Source organism: Triticum dicoccoides, chromosome 3B, assembly GCF_002162155.2.
Source record: "Triticum dicoccoides isolate Atlit2015 ecotype Zavitan chromosome 3B, WEW_v2.0, whole genome shotgun sequence".
NCBI lineage: Eukaryota > Viridiplantae > Streptophyta > Magnoliopsida > Poales > Poaceae > Triticum > Triticum dicoccoides.
In genome coordinates this window covers 54121303-54141792 of record NC_041385.1, presented here as the reverse complement: position 1 = coordinate 54141792, position 20490 = coordinate 54121303, and the positions used below count along the sequence as shown (strand labels likewise).

General features: G+C 43.0%; 1 non-coding gene across 1 annotated transcript; it reads left to right on the top strand.

The window, feature by feature from the left end:
- Nucleotides 1-2803: 2803 nt before the first annotated feature.
- Nucleotides 2804-2884, top strand: TRNAL-CAG. Its single transcript has one exon. It is a non-coding gene; the product is annotated as a tRNA-Leu (tRNA).
- The last annotated feature ends 17606 nt before the right edge of the window (nucleotides 2885-20490 follow it).

The following is a 20490-nucleotide window of genomic DNA, read 5'->3' as shown; positions in this document are numbered from 1 at the left end:
CCGGAGCCATGGGCACGAGCACCCAACGCTTCCCGAGCAGCGAAGCTGAAGGGGAAGGGAGGGGGCCGCCCTGCTCCGAATCTCGAGCGGCAGAGGGAGAAGGGCGAGCCCGGGCAGCATTGCGGCGGCATAGCCTGGAGGGGCTGGCGGCGGAAGCCACTGAGCTCGAGCTTCCACCGGTGTGTCGATTTGTGACCGCCGATGGCGATGTGGAGCGCGAGCTCCTCGTCCTCGGGCGCATCGCTGCCAGAGCCAGAGTCCTCCTCTTTCATGAGGTCGTCCCGTTCCATCGGATTGGACTCGCTGCTGGACTCATCGCCAGACTTAGCTATGGCGGAGGGGCGGAGAGATTCGGAGAAGTGGAGAGGACGAGAAGGGAGCAGAGAAGTCGAGTGGACTGAGAGCTCTGACTGTCTAGACCCACCGAAAACCCAGTTGGTGCCCTCGCGATTTTGAATCCACCCTCTCTTTTCCCATGCAAGTTTTGACGTTTTGTCAAGTCAACCCCCGAAGCAGCGGCCCACGCTCTTTCCACTTTCCACCGCCACTATGATGGATCCACTAGAGCCCACCCACCTTGTTCATCGTCTTGCTTGACCAGACGCTCGCCCGCGAATATTCAAAACTTGTGTATCATTCCGTTGATAGGAGTATGAGAAAACATAGGCAGGCAAAAACGCAAATCCACGTACACAGAAGACGACATGATGTGATCGCATGAGCAGAACAAAAGGGGTTGCTCGGCCCCACAAAAGGAGAGCTACCTCGGTGGTAGGATGATATCTGAACCCTTGGCTTCTCAAAGATGCACATCCTCCGAATGCTTAGGATCCGGTGCCTCACAAAGGGCGCTTGTCATGGAAGTTGTAGCGAGCCCGGGCAGCATTGCGGCGGCACAGCCTGGAGGGGCTGGCGGCGGAAGCCACTAAGCTCGAGCTTCCACCGTTGTGTCGAGTTGTGACCGCCAGATGGCGATGTGGAGCGCGAGCTCCTCGTCCTCGGGCGCATCGCTGCCAGAGCCAGAGTCCTCCTCTTTCATGAGGTCATCCCGCTCCATCGGATTGGACTCGCTGCTGGACTCATCGCCAGACTTGGCTATGGCGGAGGGGTGGAGAGATTCGGAGAAGTGGAGAGGACGAGAAAGGAGCAGAGAAGTCGAGTGGACTGAGAGCTCCGACTGTCTATACCCACCGAAGACCCAGTTGGTGCCCTCGCGATTTTGAATCCACCCTCTCTTTTCCCATGCAAGTTTTGACGTTTTGTCAAGTCAACCCCCGAAGCAGCGGCCCACGCTCTTTCCACCTTCCACCGGCACTACGATGGATCCACTAGAGCCCACCCACCTTGTCCATCGTCTTGCTTGACCAGACGCTCGCCCGCGAATATTCAATACTTGTGTATCATTCCGTTGATAGGAGTATGAGAAAACATAGGCAGGCAAAAACGCAAATCCACGTACACAGAAGACGACATGATGTGATCGCGTGAGCAGAACAAAAGGGGTTGCTCGGCCCCACAAAAGGAGAGCTACCTCGATGGTAGGATGATATCTGAACCCTTGGCTTCTCAAAGATGCACATCCTCCGAATGCTTAGGATCAGGTGCCTCACAAAGGGCGCTTGTCATGGAAGTTGTAGTTGTTCCTCAGCTTCCAAAGTTAGCAGGCTGTGAGCACCATGATGGAGGCGAATCCCTTGCAAAGGGCATTCGACGTCTGATGTAGGGAGCCCGCCTACCACAGCCTGAAGGGGAAGTCTTGGCTAGGCACAACAATAGTGGACCTGCTCCATGAGAGGACTTCATACCATAGCTACCTGGAGAAAGACTATCCAGCTGCCAACATGTGTTGCATGCTCTCTACCTCATGGTCCCAAAGGGCACAATAGTTTACCTCAAAAAAGAAAAGGGGGCACAACAGTCCACATGCGGCAGACCTCGTCGAGCCAGGCGGTCGGCCGTCCAACACCTATTCTGAAGGGCTAGCCGGAGGAAAATCTTGATGTGCAAGTGTGCAACAACACCCATGTTTTCCAGGTGAAAGGTCGGTTGGGATTCGAGACAGAGCTCAAGAAAACTGCCGCATCACAAGATGGCGTCTTGACCGGAATCCATCCACCGGTTGAAGAGCTCCGTGTGTGTGTGTGTGTGTGTGTGTGTGTGTGTGGGCGCACGCGAGATAGAGAGGGGGGGAGGCCCAAGATGGTGTCATAGATCGGCGTACTGGACCATGGCCGCAGTACCAAGGTCACCGTGAATGCCTTCGAATCACTAACAACAATGCAAGCCCACGTGGAACAAGCAGAGCTTCCTCCGTTTCTTTTTAGTCTGCATATAAGATTTAGTCAAAATTAAAATTTCAAAGTTTGAATAATTTTATAGAAAAACATATCAACATCTACAATAGTGAAGGTATATCTTATGGAAAATAATTTCATCATGCATCAAATAATATCGATTTCATAGCGTTAATGTTGATATCTTTTCCTACAAAGCTAGTTAAACTTTACAAAGTCCGGAACCGAAAGGAGCTCCCGTCCCCAACAGGCCACAAAGTGGAGACGCGGAAGATGGGACCAAGACCGGAGTCGCAACCCGGCGATGCCAAGCTTGAGAAGGATACGATTGTGGATGATGCTAAGGAATTGCTAAATTACGTATACATCTTTGCATTCACTGTGCAACCTTACCTAAGGAAATAACTCAACCACATCAGATGTAAAGTAAAACGAAAGCATAGTGATATTCGTGAGTTTGAGACCTAGCTTGTATTATATGTAATGTCTTGTCGACATTGCGTTCAAACGTCAAGATGGCCGAGTTGGTCTAAGGCGCCAGTTTCAGGTACTGGTCCGAAAGGGCGTGGGTTCAAATCCCACTCTTGACATATATTTTTTTTCTTCATTTTCTTGTTTAAATAGTACATCCGTCTTCTAACTTTACGTCCCCACAGCCACAGGTGTAGGACATAAGCTGCTGAACACACGGTCAAATGGAGTAGCTTAGCTTATAGGGTATGACGCGAACCAACCAAAGTCTGTGTGTTGCACTGATAAACAAATCAGAGTCCAGTGGAGTTGCGTTAGTTCATGCTTCATATAAAGATCGGCAGACAGAGAATTCAGACTGAACCACAAAGCATCTGAACCCGTCTGTAGAGAAACATTAGACATGGAATCCTGTAACAGCAGATGGATATACGGACTCGGCAGTAGGAGATTACGAAGCTGACAAGCTGTAGCTATCCCTAAAAAAATAAGACAAGCTGTAGGTTCACGTGCCAACAAGCTGCCAGGAGAAAAAAAGTTCAAAATTACTAATTTTGGGAAAGCTGTAGGTTCACGTGCCGAATTCCCAGAATTACTTTCAGTAGTACAAGTGAGGCAGAGTGCTCCACGAAATTACGAGGATTCAAACTTGGCGAGCTCGCCGGGAAAGGGAGGGTCCGGATCTCCGGGGGAGAGGAGGGGAGGAAGAAGAGAGGCGAGGGCCATTGCCACTGGACCGGAGGCGGTGATGGGAAGGAAAGCTATGAAGGTAGGGTTGGCTCAGGGTTGGAGAAGGGAACACAATACCAGATCATCTTCAATATTGGCTTAGAAAAAGCAATGGAATATCCTACATCTAAATAGTTCCTTTTTTGCGGGAATACATCTAAATAGTTAGCCACGCTATAACATATAAGTATGTCACCTGAGCATGCAACATACATGGAGAAGACACACATCAACGTGCAAATATGCATGGGAATTTTTATTATATTTAACAATTATTTTACAACCATATAATAATCAAGCACAATAAAGCTTACGCAACAGCATACGGTTTATCATCTATAGTTCCCTAAAAAAATAAGACAAGCTGTAGGTTCACGTGCCAACAAGCTGCCAGGAGCAAAAAGTTCAAAATTACTAATTCTGGGAAAGCTGTAGGTTCACGTGCCGAATTCCCAGAATTACTTTCAGTAGTACAAGTGAGGCAGAGTGCTCCACGAAATTACGACAATTCAAACTTGGCGAGCTCGCCGGGAAAGGGAGGGTCCGGATCTCCGGGGGAGAGGAGGGGAGGAAGAAGAGAGGCGAGGGCCATTGCCACTGGACCGGAGGCGGTGATGGGAAGGAAAGCTATGAAGGTAGGGTTGGCTCAGGGTTGGAGAAGGGAACACAATACCAGATCATCTTCAATATTGGCTTAGAAAAAGCAATGGAATATCCTACATCTAAATAGTTCCTTTTTTGCGGGAATACATCTAAATAGTTAGCCACGCTATAACATATAAGTATGTCACCTGAGCATGCAACATACATGGAGAAGACACACATCAACGTGCAAATATGCATGGGAATTTTCATTATATTTAACAATTATTTTACAACCATATAATAATCAAACACAATAAAGCTTACGCAACAGCATATGGTTTATCATCTATAGTTTCGATGTGGCTGCCGCCATGACCACTCTTTTTCGAAGCACATGATCCGATTTTGTCTATGTCATACTTAAACAGAGTGCATGGCTTACATACACGTTCACGGCTTATCTGTAAGCTGTATGCTTCACATAATGACACGGCTAAGCTGCCTCCACGGCTTATAAGTAAAACGTGTGTCTGTGCTGGTACACGACTTAGTGAACACTAGGCTTGTAGGCAACCAACGTGGCCGGTTGTGATCTCCTATCTACACGGGTGCCTCTGTATTATACTCGGCTTACATCCCCTATGCTGAAACATGGTAAGCCGTCAACTATAACCGAGTGTAACACTCGGCGTACAATTCGTCGGGGTTAAAATGGGCTTTGTTGTGTATGTTTCGTACACGGCTTCGTATGTTTTTCCTGTGGTGATGCATCGGATCAGATAGTGTGGGACTTTGAGCTCACCAAACGAGAGTGACCGGCACATCCTCTTCCAGTTGACCAAGCAATGGCCATCATGGGCGTCCTTCTAGCCAACCCAAAGGAAGCCGCAGATGACACGATTCACGTACCTGAGGATGGACTTGTTGAAGGCGATCGTCATAACGAAGTGCACTAGCATTGTGCACAACATGTGTCTGACCAGCACTAGTGCATCCCTCTTCGAAAGCGTGGAAGCACTCCAAGTGACAACTTCTCAAGCCCGTCGACTAGTAGAAGCACGCAGACAGAGGTACCATCGGGACAGAGAAGGGGGCACTAGTAGAAAACAGGGCTTTGGTTCAGGCCTGGTCAGCCCATTAGTCCCGATTCAGCTTAGAACCGGGACCCATGGGGGCATAGGTCTCGGTTTGTGAGGCCAGGGAGCCGGCCGGGCCATCGTGGGGCATTGGTCCCGGTTCATCTGGCACCTTTGGTCCCGATTCGAGGCTCGAACTGAGGCCAATGTGGCTCGCTCCTGGCCCACCACCATTGGTCCTAGTTGGTGGCTTGAACCGAGACCAAAGGGTGTCCTTTAGTCCCGGTTCCAGTCACGAACCGGGACCAACGATATGCCTATATATACTCCTTGCCCGCGAGCAGAGCAGTGAAGTGCTCTGTTTTTTTGGGAGAGGTGTGTGAGAGGTGTGTTGTGCTCTAGCTCACCTCCTATGCACATGAGGTGTTCGATGAAATGCCTGAGTCACACTTAAGCTTTCTCCTCTCGAAGCACCTTATCCAACCTCCATTTTCCTCGAGATTTGTCTAGGTTTGGCGGTCCGTCCTATCCCGTCCCCGTCCTCACCGCCGTTGATCGCCCGCGCCGACCTCGTCGCCTTCACCACCGTGGTGAACCTCTTGATCTTATCTTCTTTCTAGAAGAAAAAAGTTCTTACTTGTATGATTTAGGTAGATACTTGTGTAGTTTTATTACTTATTATTGTTTGTTATTATATAGTGCGATGGTTTTGGTATCCGCCTCCGTCGGCCCTCGTCCTGTCTATGATTCAGATGTGGTATATATATTTCCTTTTATAATTATTAGTTTCATTTAGTGTTTATGACAATTATGCCGAGCAACATGACATAGATTTTTTTTATCTAGGAGGTATGTGAATCGGAAATTCCAACTGACCCTATTGTCGAGAGGTTAAATTTAGTTGAAGAAGAAAACAATTACTTGAAGGAAAAATTAAAAAAATTGAGGAGGAAAAGATGATATTGGAGTTGCATGTTGCGTATGTCGTCGATGATCACAAGATCAAGATGGATGCAATGCACTTGAAGATTAGAAGGATTAGATAATATGCCATTCATACTGAGGCTTGGTATCATTATGCCGTTGGATCAATTGTTACCTTGGTTGCGGTTATGATCGCATTTGTTGTTGCATTTAAATGTTTTACATAGTTTCAATGTATGGTTTAATTAGATGCTCCGGCGAGCTATATGTTGTTCAATGAGAACTATGTATGTACTTTGGGTTTAATGTGATGATGAACTTCTATTAATTTGGTCACTTATCTATTTATGATGTACGCAGAGATGAACCGACAATGGATGTACGGTAACAGACGCACCTCTGAGTACATTAAGGGCGTGAATAATTTTCTCGTAGTGGCTGAGGTAAACAAGCAGAATGGTTTTATGTGTTGTCCATGCCCTATATGTGGGAATACGAGGTCTTACTCTGACTCGAAAACCCTTCACACCCACCTTCTTTATAAGGGTTTCATGCCACACTATAATGTTTGGACCAAGCACGGAGAAAGAGGGGTTATGATGGAAGACAACAAAGAAGAAGAAGATGATGACAACTATGTGCCCCCTGAATATGGTGATGCTGCAATGGGGGAAGCTGAATATGCTGCAACGGGGGAAACTGAAGATCAAGATAACCAGACGATGTGCCCGATGATTATCTTCGCCGGGTCATTGTTGATGCAAAGAGACAGTGTGAAAGTGTAAGGATGAGCTGAAGTTCGATCGCATGTTAGAGGATCACAAAAAAGGGTTGTACCCCAATTGCGAAGATGGCAACACAAAGCTCGGTACCGTACTGGAATTGCTGCAGTGGAAGGCACAGAATGGTGTGCCTGACAAAGGATTTGAGAAGCTACCGAAAATATTGAAGAAGAAGCTTCCAAAGGATAATGAATTGCCCGACAGTACGTATGCAGCAAAGAAGGTTGTATGCCCTCTAGGATTGGAGGTGCAGAAGATACATGCATGCCCTAATGACTGCATCCTCTACCGCGGTGCGTACGAGGATTTGAACACATGCCCGGTATGTGGTGCATTCCGGTATAAGATCAGACGAGATGACCCTGGTGATGTTGACAGCAAGCGCCCCAGGAAGAGGGTTCCCACCAAGGTGATGTGGTATGTGATACGTCTCCAACGTATCTACTTTTCCAAACACTTTTGCCCTTGTTTTGGACTCTAACTTGCATGATTTGAATGAAACTAATCCGGACTGACGCTGTTTTCAGCAGAACTGCCATGGTGTTGTTTATTGTGCAGAAAACAAAAGTTCTCGGAATGACCTGAAAATCCACAGAGATAACTTTTGGAAAATATAAAAAATACTGGTGAAAGAATCAAGGCCAGGGGGCCCACACCCTGTCCACGAGGGTGGGAGCGCGCACCCTCCCCCTGGGCGCGCCCCCTATCTCGTGGGCCCCCTGATGCTCCACCGACCTCAACTCCAACTCTATATATTCCGTTTCATAGAGAAAAAAATCAGAGGGAAAGTTTCATCACGTTTTACGACACGGAGCCACCGCCAAGCCCTAATCTTTCTCGGGAGGGCTGATCTGGAGTCCATTCGGGGCTCCGGAGAGGGGGATTCATCGTCGTCGTCATCATCAATCATCCTCCATCACCAATTTCATGATGCTCACCGCCATGCGTGAGTAATTCCATTGTAGGCTTGCTAGACGGTGATGGGTTGGATGAGATTTACCATGTAATCAAGTTAGTTTTGTTAGGGTTTAAATCCCTAGTATCCACTATGTTCTGAGATTGATGTTGCTATGACTTTGATATGCTTAATGCTTGTCACCAGGGCCCAAGTGACATGATTTCAGATCTGAACCTATTATGTTTTCATGAATATATGTGAGTTCTTGATCCTATCTTGCAAGTCTATAGTCACCTATTATGTGTTATGATCCGACAACCCCGAAGTGACAATAATCGGGATACTTCTCGGTGATGACCGTAGTTTGAGGAGTTCATGTATTCACTATGTGTTAATGCTTTGGTCCGGTACTCTATTAAAAGGTGGCCTTAATATCCCTTAGTTTCCACTAGGACCCCGCTGCCACGGGAGGGTAGGACAAAAGATGTCATGCAAGTTCTTTTCCATAAGCATGTATGACTATATTCGGAATACATGCTTACATTACATTGATGAATTGGAGCTAGTTCTGTGTCACCCTATGTTATAACAATTACATGAGGAATCACATCCGACATAATTATCCATCACTGATCCAATGCCTACGAGCTTTTCACATATTGTGCTTTGCTTATTTACTTTTCCATTGCTACTATTACAATTACTACAAAACTGCTATCTTTACTTTTACCACTGTTACCATTACTATCATACTACTTTGCTACTAAATACTTTGCTGCAGATACTAAGTTATCCAGGTGTGGTTGAATTGACAACTCAACTGCTAATACTTGAGAATATTCTTTGGCTCCCCTTGTGTCGAATCAATAAATTTGGGTTGAATACTCTACCCTCGAAACATGTTGTGATCCCCTATACTTGTGGGTTATCAAGACTATTTTCTGGCGCCATTGTCGGGGAGCATAGCTCTATTCTTCGAGTCACTTGGGATTTATATCTGATGATCACTATGAGGAACTTGAAAGACAAAAGAACTAAGATTTTTCCCTCAACTACGAGGGGAGGTAAGGAACTGCCATCTAGCTCTACACTAGATTCTCCTTCTGTTTTGAGTAAGCTTGCGACACCTAAACCTGCTACTGCTATGAATTCTGATATGTCGCATGTTATTGATGATGCCACTTCTGCTATGCATGATACTTATGATGAAACTACTTCTATGTTTGATACTACTGTGCCATTAGGTGAATATCTTGATGAACAACTTGCTAGGGTTAGAGAGAATGAAATTATTGAATATGAAATTATTGATGATGTTGATGATGAAGGTTCTCCCCCTAAGTATGAATTGCCTGTTGTTCCTGAGGGTTATGTTATGAATGAAGAAGCTGCTAGAGCTATTTTTGCTTGCAAGGATAGATATGATCTTAAGAAGTTATTAGCTAATGGAAGCAGCAATCTCTTAATGCTAGAATGAAACATGACCCTGCTTTTGCTACTTCACCTATCTGTGTTACTGATAAGGATTATGAATTCTCTGTTGACCCTGAAATTATTACTTTGGTTGAATCTGATCCTTTTTATGGCAATGAATCTGAAACTGTTGTGGCACATCTTACCAAGTTAAATGATATAGCCATCCTGTTTACTAATGATGAGAAGCCTCGCTATTAATATATCCTTAAGATATTTCCATTCTCATTAAAAGGGTGATGCTAAAACTTGGTTTAATTCTCTTGATCCTGGTTGTGTGAGTAGTCCCCAGGATATGATTTATTACTTCTCTGCTAAATATTTTCCTGCTCATAAGAAACAAGCTGCCTTGAGGGAAATATATAATTTTGTGCAAATCGAAGAAGAGAGTCTCCCACAAGCTTGGGGGAGGATTCTCCGATTACTTAATGCTTTCCCTGATCATCCTTTTAAGAAAAATGAAATACTTCATATCTTTTATAATGGACTAACCGATGCTTCCAAGGACCACTTGGATAGTTGTGCTGGTTGTGTTTTCAGGAAAAGAACAGTCGACCAAGCTGAATTGTTATTGAATAATATGTTGACTAATGAAAATAATTGGACTCTTCCCGAGCCAATTCCTGAGCCAATAAAACCAACTCCGAAGAAGCGGGGTATTCTATTTCTCAGTCCTGAAGATATGCAAGAGGCAAAGAAATCAATGAAGGAAAAAGGTATTAAAGCTGAAGATGTTAAGAATTTACCTCCTATTGAAGAAATACATGGTCTTAATATACCGCCTCTTGAAAAAACACATTGTCTTGATAACCCGACACAGGTAGTAAAGGTAAATTCTCTCTATAGATATGATAAAATTGAAATCCCGTCTATTAAATTTCCTAGACAATGTTTAGATGAATTTGATGACTTTATGGCAAGACAAGAAAGTTTTAATGCTTATGTTGGTAGAGAATTAAAGAGTAATGCTTTCATGATAGGACGCTTGAGTGATTATATGGCTAGAGTTAAAGGTGAACTTAAACTCATTAGCAAATATGCTTCTATGGTTACCACTCAAGCTGAACAAGTACTTAAAGCTCAAAGTGATTTGCTCGATGAATGAAATAATAAACATGACTTTGCTGTTAGAGTGGCTACTAGAACTGGCAGAATGACTCGGGAACCTTTGTATCCTGAAGGCCACCCTAAGAGTCGAGCAAGATTCTCAGAGAAATAATTTAGATGCACCTAGTCCTTCCAAAAAGAAGAAAAGAAAAAATGATAGGACTTTGCATGCTTCTAGTGAACCTATTGTAGACACACGTGAGAATCCTAATGATATTTCTATTTCTGATGCTGAAACACAATCTAGTGATGAACATGAACCTAGTGATAATGTTAATGATAATGTTCATGTTGATGCTCAACCTAGCAATAATAATGATGTAGAGATTGAACTTGTTGTTGATCTTGATAACCCACAATCAAAGAATCAATGTTATGATAAGAGAGATTTTGTTGCTAGGAAGCACGGTAAAGAAAGAGAACCATGGGTTCAGAAACCCATGTCTTTTCCTCCTAAACCATCCAAGACAAAGGATGGTGAGGATTTTGAGCGCTTTGCTAAAATGATTAGACCTATCTTCATACGTATGCGCTTAACTGATATGCTTAAAGTAAATCCTTATGCTAAATAAATGAAGGATATCATTACAAATAAAAGAAAGATACCGAAAGCTGAAATTTCCACCATGCTTGATAATTACACTTTTAAAGGTGGAATACCAAAGAAACTTGGAGCTCCAGGGGTACCAACTATACTAAACCTGGGCATGGACAGCCCGACCCGAGCCCGGCCCGAAAAACCCGGGCCGGGTTGGGCCGGGCTTGACGTTCGGGCCGGGCTCGGGCCTTGTCTTGCAGCCCGGAAGATAGTTCGGGCTGGGCTCGGGCTTCACTTTTCATGTATTTCGGGCCGGGCTTTCGGGCTTCGGCCCGGCTTGCACGTGCGTACACTGAAAAATAGCGTTCGGGCCGGGCTTTCGGGCTTCGGGCTTCATTTCGGGCTGGGCTCGAGCTTGAAGACAACAAGTATTTCAAGCTTCGGGCCGGGCTCGGGCTTGAGAAATGAAGGTCGGGCTTTTACAAGCCCGGCCCGAAACCCGGCCCGGCCCGGCGTTTTCCCGGGTTTAAACTATACCATGCTCCATTAAAAGAAACTATGTTAAAACTGCTTTATGTGATCTTGGAGCCAGTGTTAGTGTTATGCCTCTCTCTTTATATCATAGACTTGAATTGAATAAGTTGACACCTACTGAAATATCTTTGCAAATGGCTGATAAATCAACTGCTATACATGTCGGTATTTTTGAGGATGTGCCTGCTGTGGTTGCAAATGTCACTATCTTAATGGCTTTGTTATCCTTGATATTCCCGAGGACGATAGTATGTTGATTATCCTTGGTAGACCCTTTTTGAATACTGCATGGGTTGTTATTGATTGCAACAAAGGCAATGTCACTTTTCATGTTAATGGTAATGAGCATACGGTACACTTTCCGAGGAAACAACCTCAAGTTCATAGCATCAATTCTATTGGAAAAATTCCAACTATCATTATTGGAGGTTTTGAATTTCCTCTTCCTACTGTCAAGAAAAAGTATGATATTCTTATTGTTGGGGATGTTCATATCCCTGTTGAGGTAACCTAGTGTTATTCCAAATTTCTCCGGTTCCATGTTATTCGGAATGAGTTTGATAACAAGACTTGATCAACCTTGTTAGTGGATTCCTTTTGATGATCATGAGATGGATGAAACTAGAAGGCACAACCTTATGTACCCTCTTTTTACTTTCTGTTATTTAGTATAAATAAAGCAAAAATAGTATTATCTGTCTGTTTTCTGAATTTTCCATGCAATAAAAAATATCCCGAAAATAAAAGTGCTCCAAATGCCCTGTAAATTTATTATAATTTTTATGGAATATTTGAGGATTTTAGGCACTAAGAACACAGCAGGGGGCAAGCACCTGGCCACAAGGGTCCAGGGCACGCCCACTCCCCCTGGGCGCGCCCCCTGTCTCGTGGGCCCACGGTGGCCCCCCTCCACTTATTCCTGCACCCACACACTCCATCTTCCTCCCAAAAGAATCCCCATCTAGCTCAAGCACGAGTTCTAGCTCATTTTGCTGCGATTTTCGATCTCCTTGCTCAAAGCTCCATTCACAAAACTGCTTTGGGAGATTGTTGATTGGTATGTGACTCTTCCATTGGTCCAATTAGTTTTTGTTCTAGTGTTTTATTCATTGAAAATTTTTGCTGCATAGGTGACCCTGTTCTTGAGCTTGCATGTCAAATTTATGAGGTCCCAAGTAATTCTAATGCATGATATACGCTCTAGGCACTTGTGGGAGTAGTTGCTATCAATCTTGTTTAGTTTGATTCACTTTTATTTTGAAGTTACTAAAAATTTCAGAAATTTTTTAGAGGAAGAATATGTCCAGGAAAATGTACCAAGGTGGTTCCTCAACAAAGAGAGGACCCAAGTGTGCTATGCATGAGCAAGATGATGAACCACCAAGGGAAGCTGAGGTGCGGTCTTGTGAGTGGCCTTCAGAAGAGTTCATAGTCAATACAGGCATCAAGGATGAATTTGACGCATATGTGCGTAATGCCGATCTTGAGGACTTCGTGCAAGATAAGTGTCCTTAGTACTACCAACTGACTGATTCATTCGTGAGAAGATTTAAATTTACATCTTCACGTAATTCTCAGAATGTCCTGTTTGATATTTATGATCAATCATATACCATGGACCTAGAAGATTTTACAACTGCTTGCAAACTCCCACTGTGGGTCAATGTTAATGAACCCCACAAATCTGAATATAAAGACTTTCTTGCTAGTATCACTGTGGGAGAATCTAGGGATATAGCACAAGCTACCATAGGAAGCATTCATTTTCCTGCTATACATTATTTTGCTCTCTTCATTGGTAGATGCATTAATGGTAAAGACGAAGCATGTCACATGTGTGTCCCTGGTCTTTGTGTTCTTAAGAGTGTTGTATTCGGAAATAAAGATTACAACTTGGGGGCGATTGTTGCACGTAGGTTGCATAATAATGGTTCAGTTGGAGATTTATTTGCAGGGATTTATGCGACCCGTGTTGCTAATTATCTTGGTATACCCCCACGTGAGGGTGATATGGTGTTGCCTCCCGCTTATTTAGATTATGAAGCAATGGTTAGACATCGTTTTCTTTTGAGGAATGAACAATTCCTCCAGTATCAACTAATCTTTGACAGACGTCGCGCTGTCCATGTTACTCTCCCTGCTCCTTCCCTTTTTGATTACCAGGCAAAATGAAGATATGTTGTCACCAGGGAGGAGGCAGCCAAACACAAGAGGAGAGCGGAGGCAGCTCGGCAACATGCTGCAGCTCAGGAGGCATTGGCTGTTGCATCTCAGTACGACCCCAGTTTTAACTTCGGATATCAGCCAGGCTATCCTTGGAATTAGACTAACTTAGGCCAAAAGACTAAGCTTGAGGGAGTACATATTCCTCACTGACACTACATTCATGTTCACACACTTATTCTAGTTGTCGGTGCTCATACTCTTTCATTGTATTATCCATGCTAGTTTAATTTCTTTTTCTAGCTTTCTTCTTGTGTGTTTGATAAACCTTGAGAAAAACAAAAAAAATTAGTTTGTTTAATTTCCATGCTTGTAGTATTAATTAAATGAAAACCCAAAAAGATTTCTCATTCTTCTTTTATTTGTTGGGAGCTTTCCCGTGTAAATAGTTTTATTTCTTTTCTTTCCTCTGGGGATCGAGAGGAGAAGACCATAATGAAAGTGTTTAGTGGCTCTCATATGCATGATTGTCTATTTAACTTAGAGCCCATATTACTTTGTCTTCTCCCTTGAATTGAATGCTTGCAGATTCCAGCTTAGTCCAATGCACGTGCACTATTATTATTATACACACCGTTCGGTCGTGCAAGTGAAAGGCAATAATGACGATATATGATGGACTGGTTGAGATGAGCAAAGCTGGTATGAACTCGACCTCTTTTGTTTTTGTAAATATGATGAGTTCATCGTTCCTGATTCAGCCTATTATGAATAAACATGTTTGTAATGACAATTAGAGATTATAGTTACTTATGTCATGCTTAATTAGCTATGAGTTTATAATGGTTTACCTTGCGTGCCAACATGCTATTAAAATGGTTGTGACGTGGTATAATAGGGTGGTATCCTCCTTTGAATGAATTGAGTGACTCGACTTGGCACATGTTCACGCATGTAGTTGAAAACAAATCAACACAGCCTTCACGATATTTGTGTTCATGGTGGATTATATCCTACTCATGCTTGCACTCGGTGTTGATTAATTTTAATGCATGTTCATGACTGTTGTCGCTCTCTCAGTTGGTCGCTTCCCAGTCTTTTGCTAGCCTTCACCTGTACTAAGTGGGAATACTGTTTGTGCATCCAAACTCCATAAACCCCAAACTTATTCCATATGAGTCCATGATACCTTCCTATATGCGGCATTTACCTGTCGTTCCAAGGAAATTTGTATGTGACAAACTCCAAACCTTCAAATGAAATTTTGTTTTGTATGCTCGAGCAGCTCATGTATCAACTAGGGTTGTCTGTATCTTCCATGCTAGGTGGGTTATTCTCAAAAGGAGTGGACTCCGCTCCTCCTTCACGAGAAAATGGCTGGTAGCCGGGATGCCCAGTCCCATGATCAAAAAGATCAAAACAAATCGAAATAATTAAACAAAACTCCCCCAGGGTTGTTTCTAGTTGGAGGCACTCGTTGTTTTGAGCAAGCCATGGATTGATGCTTGTTGGTGGTGGGGAGTATAAACTTTACCATTCTGTTTGGGAACTGCCTATAATGTATGTAGCATGGAAGATATCGAGATCTCATAGTTGTTGCGTTGACAGTGAAAGTATACCGCTCAAACTGTTATTCATCTCTATTTTAAAATCGAGCTCTGGCACCTCTACAAATCCCTGCTTCCCTCTACGAAGGGCCTATCTATTTACTTTTATGTTGATTCATCACCCTCTTATTAAAAAGCACCTGCTGGAGAGCACGCTGTCATTTGCATGCATTACTATTAGTTTATATTGGGTATGACTTGACTACATCTCTTTTACCATGAATTACAATGTTTAGTCAGTCCTTGATCTTTAAAGGTGCTCTGCATTTATGTTTTGTGGTCTCAGAAAGGGCTAGCGAGATACTATCTTGTTATATCATATCATGATTGTTTTGAGAAAGTGTTGTCATCCGAGTTTTATTATTATTGCTCGCTAGCTGATTATGCCATTGATATGAGTAAACATGAGACCTAAGTGTTATTCTGAATATGGTTAGTTCATAATCTTTGCTGAAAACTTGAATGATGGCTTTACATATTTACAACAACAAGAGCAAACAGAGTTGTAAAAGTTTTTCTTTATCACTTTCACTTTATCAACTGAATTGCTTGAGGACAAGAAAAGGTTTAAGCACGGGGGAGTTGATACGTCTCCAGCGTATCTACTTTTCCAAACACTTTTGCCCTTGTTTTGGACTCTAACTTGCATAATTTGAATGAAACTAACCCGGACTAACGTTGTTTTCAGCAGAACTGCCATGGTGTTGTTTATTGTGCAGAAAACAAAAGTTCTCGGAATGACCTGAAAATCCACGGAGATAACTTTTGGAAAATATAAAAAATACCGATGAAAGAATCAAGGCCACCCTGTCCATGAGGGTGGGGGCGAACCCCCTCCCCCTGGGCGCGCCCCCTGTCTCGTGGGCCCCCTGATGCTCCATCGACCTCAACTCCATCTCTATATATTCGGTTTCGTGGAGAAAAAATCGAAGAGAAAGTTCCATCACGTTTTACGACACGGAGCCGCCGCCAAGCCCTAATCTCTCTCGGGAGGGCTGATCTGGAGTCCGTTCGGGCTCCGGAGAGGGGGATTTGTTGATGTCGTCATCATCAACCATCCTTCATCACCAATTTCATGATGCTCACCGCCGTGCGTGAGTAATTCCATCGTAGGCTTGCTAGACGGTGATGGGTTGGATGAGATTTACCATGTAGTCAAGTTAGTTTTTTTAGGGTTTGATCCCTAGTATCCACTATGTTCTGAGATTGATGTTGCTATGACTTTGGTATGCTTAATACTTGTCACTAGGGCCCGAGTGCCATGATTTCAGATCTGAACCTATTATGTTTTCATGAATATATGTGAGTTCTTGATCCTATCTTGCAAGTTTATAGTCACCTATTATGTGTTATGATCTGACAACCCCGAAGTGACAATTATCGGGATACTTCTCGGTGATGACCGTAGTTTGAGGAGTTCATGTATTCACTATGTCTTAATGCTTTGGTCTGGTACTCTATTAAAAGGAGGCCTTAATATCCCTTAGTTTCCACTAGGACCCCGCTACCACAGGAGGGTAGGCGAAAAGATGTCATGCAAGTTCTTTTCCATAAGAACGTATGACTATATTCGAAATACATGCCTACATTACATTGATGAATTGGAGCTAGTTCTGTGTCACCCTATGTTATAACTATTACATGAGGAATCACATCCGACATAATTATCCATCACTGATCCAATGCCTACGAGCTTTTCACATATTGTGCTTTGCTTATTTACTTTTCCGTTGCTACTATTACAATTACTACAAAACTGCTACCGTTACTTTTACCATTGTTACCATTACTATCATACTACTTTGCTACTAAATACTTTGTTGTAGATACTAAGTTATCCAGGTGTGGTTGAATTGACAACTCAACTTCTACTACTTGAGAATATTCTTTGGCTCCCCTTGTGTCGAATCAATAAATTTGGGTTGAATACTCTACCTTCGAAAACTGTTGCGATCCCCTATACTTGTGGGTTATTAGTATGCACATATAATACCACGGTTGAAACGCCTGTTCAGAAACAAAGAGCATGTCAAGTTGATGCGATGGCACAGAGAGGACCGTAGGAAAGACGAGAAGTTGAGAGCACCCGCTGACGGGTCGCATGGAGAAAAATCGAGAGAAAGTACTGGGAGGAGTTTGCAGGTGATGCAAGGAACGTATGGTTTGGTTTAAGAAGGGATGGCATTAATCCTTTTGGGGAGCAGAGCAGCAATCACAGCACCTGGCCCGTGAATCTATGTATCTATAACCTTCCGCCATGGTTGTGCATGAAGCGGAAGTTCATTATGATGCTAGTTCTCATTCAATGCCCTAAGCAACCCGGCAACGACATTAATGTGTACCTAAGGCCATGTGGACTATCTGTTCTGAATGATGCTGAGGGATGCGCACCCATGTGGAAGAAGATATCTATATTTTAGGACCTGCCCTACTGAAAAGACCTAGAGGTCTGCTCTTCAATCGACGTGATGCACATGACGAAGAACCTTTGCGTGAACCTGCTAGGCTTCTTGGGCGTGTATGAGAAGTCAAAAGATACACCGGAGGCACGGAGGACCTGCAACATTTGCACAAAAAAGACGGCATGCCTACAAAGCAGTATGAAGGTCCTGCCAGCTACGCTCTTACCAAAGAAGAGAAGGAAATCTTCTTTGAATGCCTACTCAGCATGAAGGTCCCGTATGGCTACTCGTCGAATATAAAGGGAATAATAAATATTGCAGAGAAAAAGTTCCAGAACCTAAAGTCCCATGGATGCCACGTGATTATGACGCAACTGCTTCCGATTGCATTTAGGAGGCTTCTACCGGAAAACGTTCGATTAACCATTGTGAAGCTATGTTCATTCCTCAATGCAATCTCTCAGAAGGTGATCGATCCAGAAATTCTACCAAGGTTAAGGAGTGATGTGGTGCAATGTCTTGTCAGTTTCGAGCTGGTGTTCCCTCCGTCCTTCTTGAATATCATGACGCACGTCCTAGTTCATCTAGTCGACGAGATTGTCATTCTGGGCCCTGTATTTCTACACAATATGTTCTCCTTTGAGAGGTTCATGGGAGTCCTAAAGAAATATGTTTGTTACCGCGCTAGGCCAGAAGGAAGCATCTCCATGGGCCATCAAACAGAGGATGTCATTGGGTTTTGTGTTGACTTCATTCCTGGCCTTAAGAAGATATGTCTCCCTCAATCGCGGTATGAAGAGAGACTGAGTGGAAAAGGCACGCTAGGAGGGGACTCAATAATATGTAGGGACGGGCATTCTTGGTCTCAAGCACACTACACAGTTCTACAGAATTCTAGCTTGGTGACCCCATATGTCGATGAACACAAGAACATTCTGCGCTCCAAACACCCTGACCAGTGTGACGATTGGATTACATGTGAACACATCAGGACTTTCGGCAGTTGGTTGCAAACACGTCTCTGGGGTGACAACACTATTTCTGATGAGTTGTACTCGTTGGCGAGGGAACCATCTTCGACTGTAATGACTTACAAAGGGTACGAGATAAATGGAATACATTTTACACGATCGCCCAATCAAAAGAGCACCAACCAAAACAGTGGTGTCCGCTATGATGCAGCACCCAAGAGGGGAAAGGACACATATTATGGTTACATAGTGGACATATGGGAACTTGACTATGGACATGATTTTAGGGTCCCTTTGTTTAAGTGCAAATGGGTCAATCTGTCAGGAGGCGGGGTACATGTAGACCCAAAGTACGGAATGAAAATAGTGGATCTGAACAATCTGGGGTACACAGACAAACAATTCGTCCTAGCCAATGATGTGGCGTATGTTTTCTATGTGAAGAACAGTCTACCAAACCGAGAAAAATAAAAGATAAGGAAGTGGATACATCATATGATGAGCCAAAGCGCCACATAGTTCTTTCAGGAAAAAGATACATCGTGGGATTCGAGGGCAAGACAGACATGTCTGAAGATTATGAAAAGTTTCATGAAATTCCTCCCTTCAAAGTCAAGGCTGACCCAAGCACCCTGTTAAACGATGAAGATTATACATGGTTACGGCGCAATAAGCAACAGACACAAGCGAAGAAAAAGTGAAGACTTTTTATCCACAACTATTATGATGATCATGCCTTTGATCTAAAATATCACTGCAGTTACATGTGAACAAATGAAATCCCTTTGTAATAGATGAGTTTTCGTCTGAAACCCTGATACTTCCAAAGAGATTGTCTATTTTGTACACGAAGTGCATCCAGTTTTTGTCGTAACCCTCTCAACTTTTTAGCACATGCTATGTGGGTGAAATGATGATACCATGCCAACTATCAACATTTTCAGAGTTCATTTGTAGTGCTTTTCAATTTAAGGGTCATTTAGCTGAAAGAATGAACTAATAGCAAATAGAATGAACTAATAGCAAAAAGAAAGAACTAAAAATAATTAATTATAATATTCTGTTATGATCAACTAAAACAAAACTATAATATCCTTCAATAGCAAAAAGAATCAACTAAAAAGCTTTTATAAAACTCAAACAGCAAAAGGAATCAACTCAAAAAAAACTTTTACAAACCTCTAGTATTATTGAAACTAAAATTATAGAAAATTTATGCAACCAAAATTATCAAAGTATTTTCTGTTTAAAACAATAAAAGAAAAAAGAAATTTCATAAAGAATTTTTTTGTTAGAAACTTTAATAGCAAAAAGAATTATCATAAAGAATTTTTTTGTTAGAAACTAAAATAACAAAATATGTTTTTGAATATAATGATAAAACACAGTAATATTAAATTGCAGGAAAAAGATTCACTTAAAAATCTATTTTTATAATAAAGTTATTTGAAAAATTCAAAAATTCAAATTTAAACTATTCAAATTGGAAAACAAATCGCACTAATAGAAATTTTACAATTTTTATTACCTAAAAGAAACAAGAATTAGATGAAAAACTAATAAGTATTTTGCTCTAAGTAGAAATAAAATAAAATAAATAAAAGCAAAAAGAAAACAGAAAATAAAAAAGTGCCACCTACTGGGCGACCATGGCCTGAATACGACTAGAAATCCAACCATGGGCTAGTATTTAGGCCGCAGCAGGCCCAGTAGGCCCACAGCACAGCATGACAGAATTAGGCCCGAAAGCATGCAGTTGAGAGGAGCTAGAGAGGGTGGGCGTAGCAGCGCTTATAAACCACTCTCGAGCTCTCTCAACTAGCGAGGTGGGACTAAACTTTTGGCCGCGACACGGGCAGCACCAGGCCTTTTGTCCCGGTTGGTGGCATCAACCGGAACTAAAGGGGCGCATTGGTACCGGTTCGCCAACCGGTAC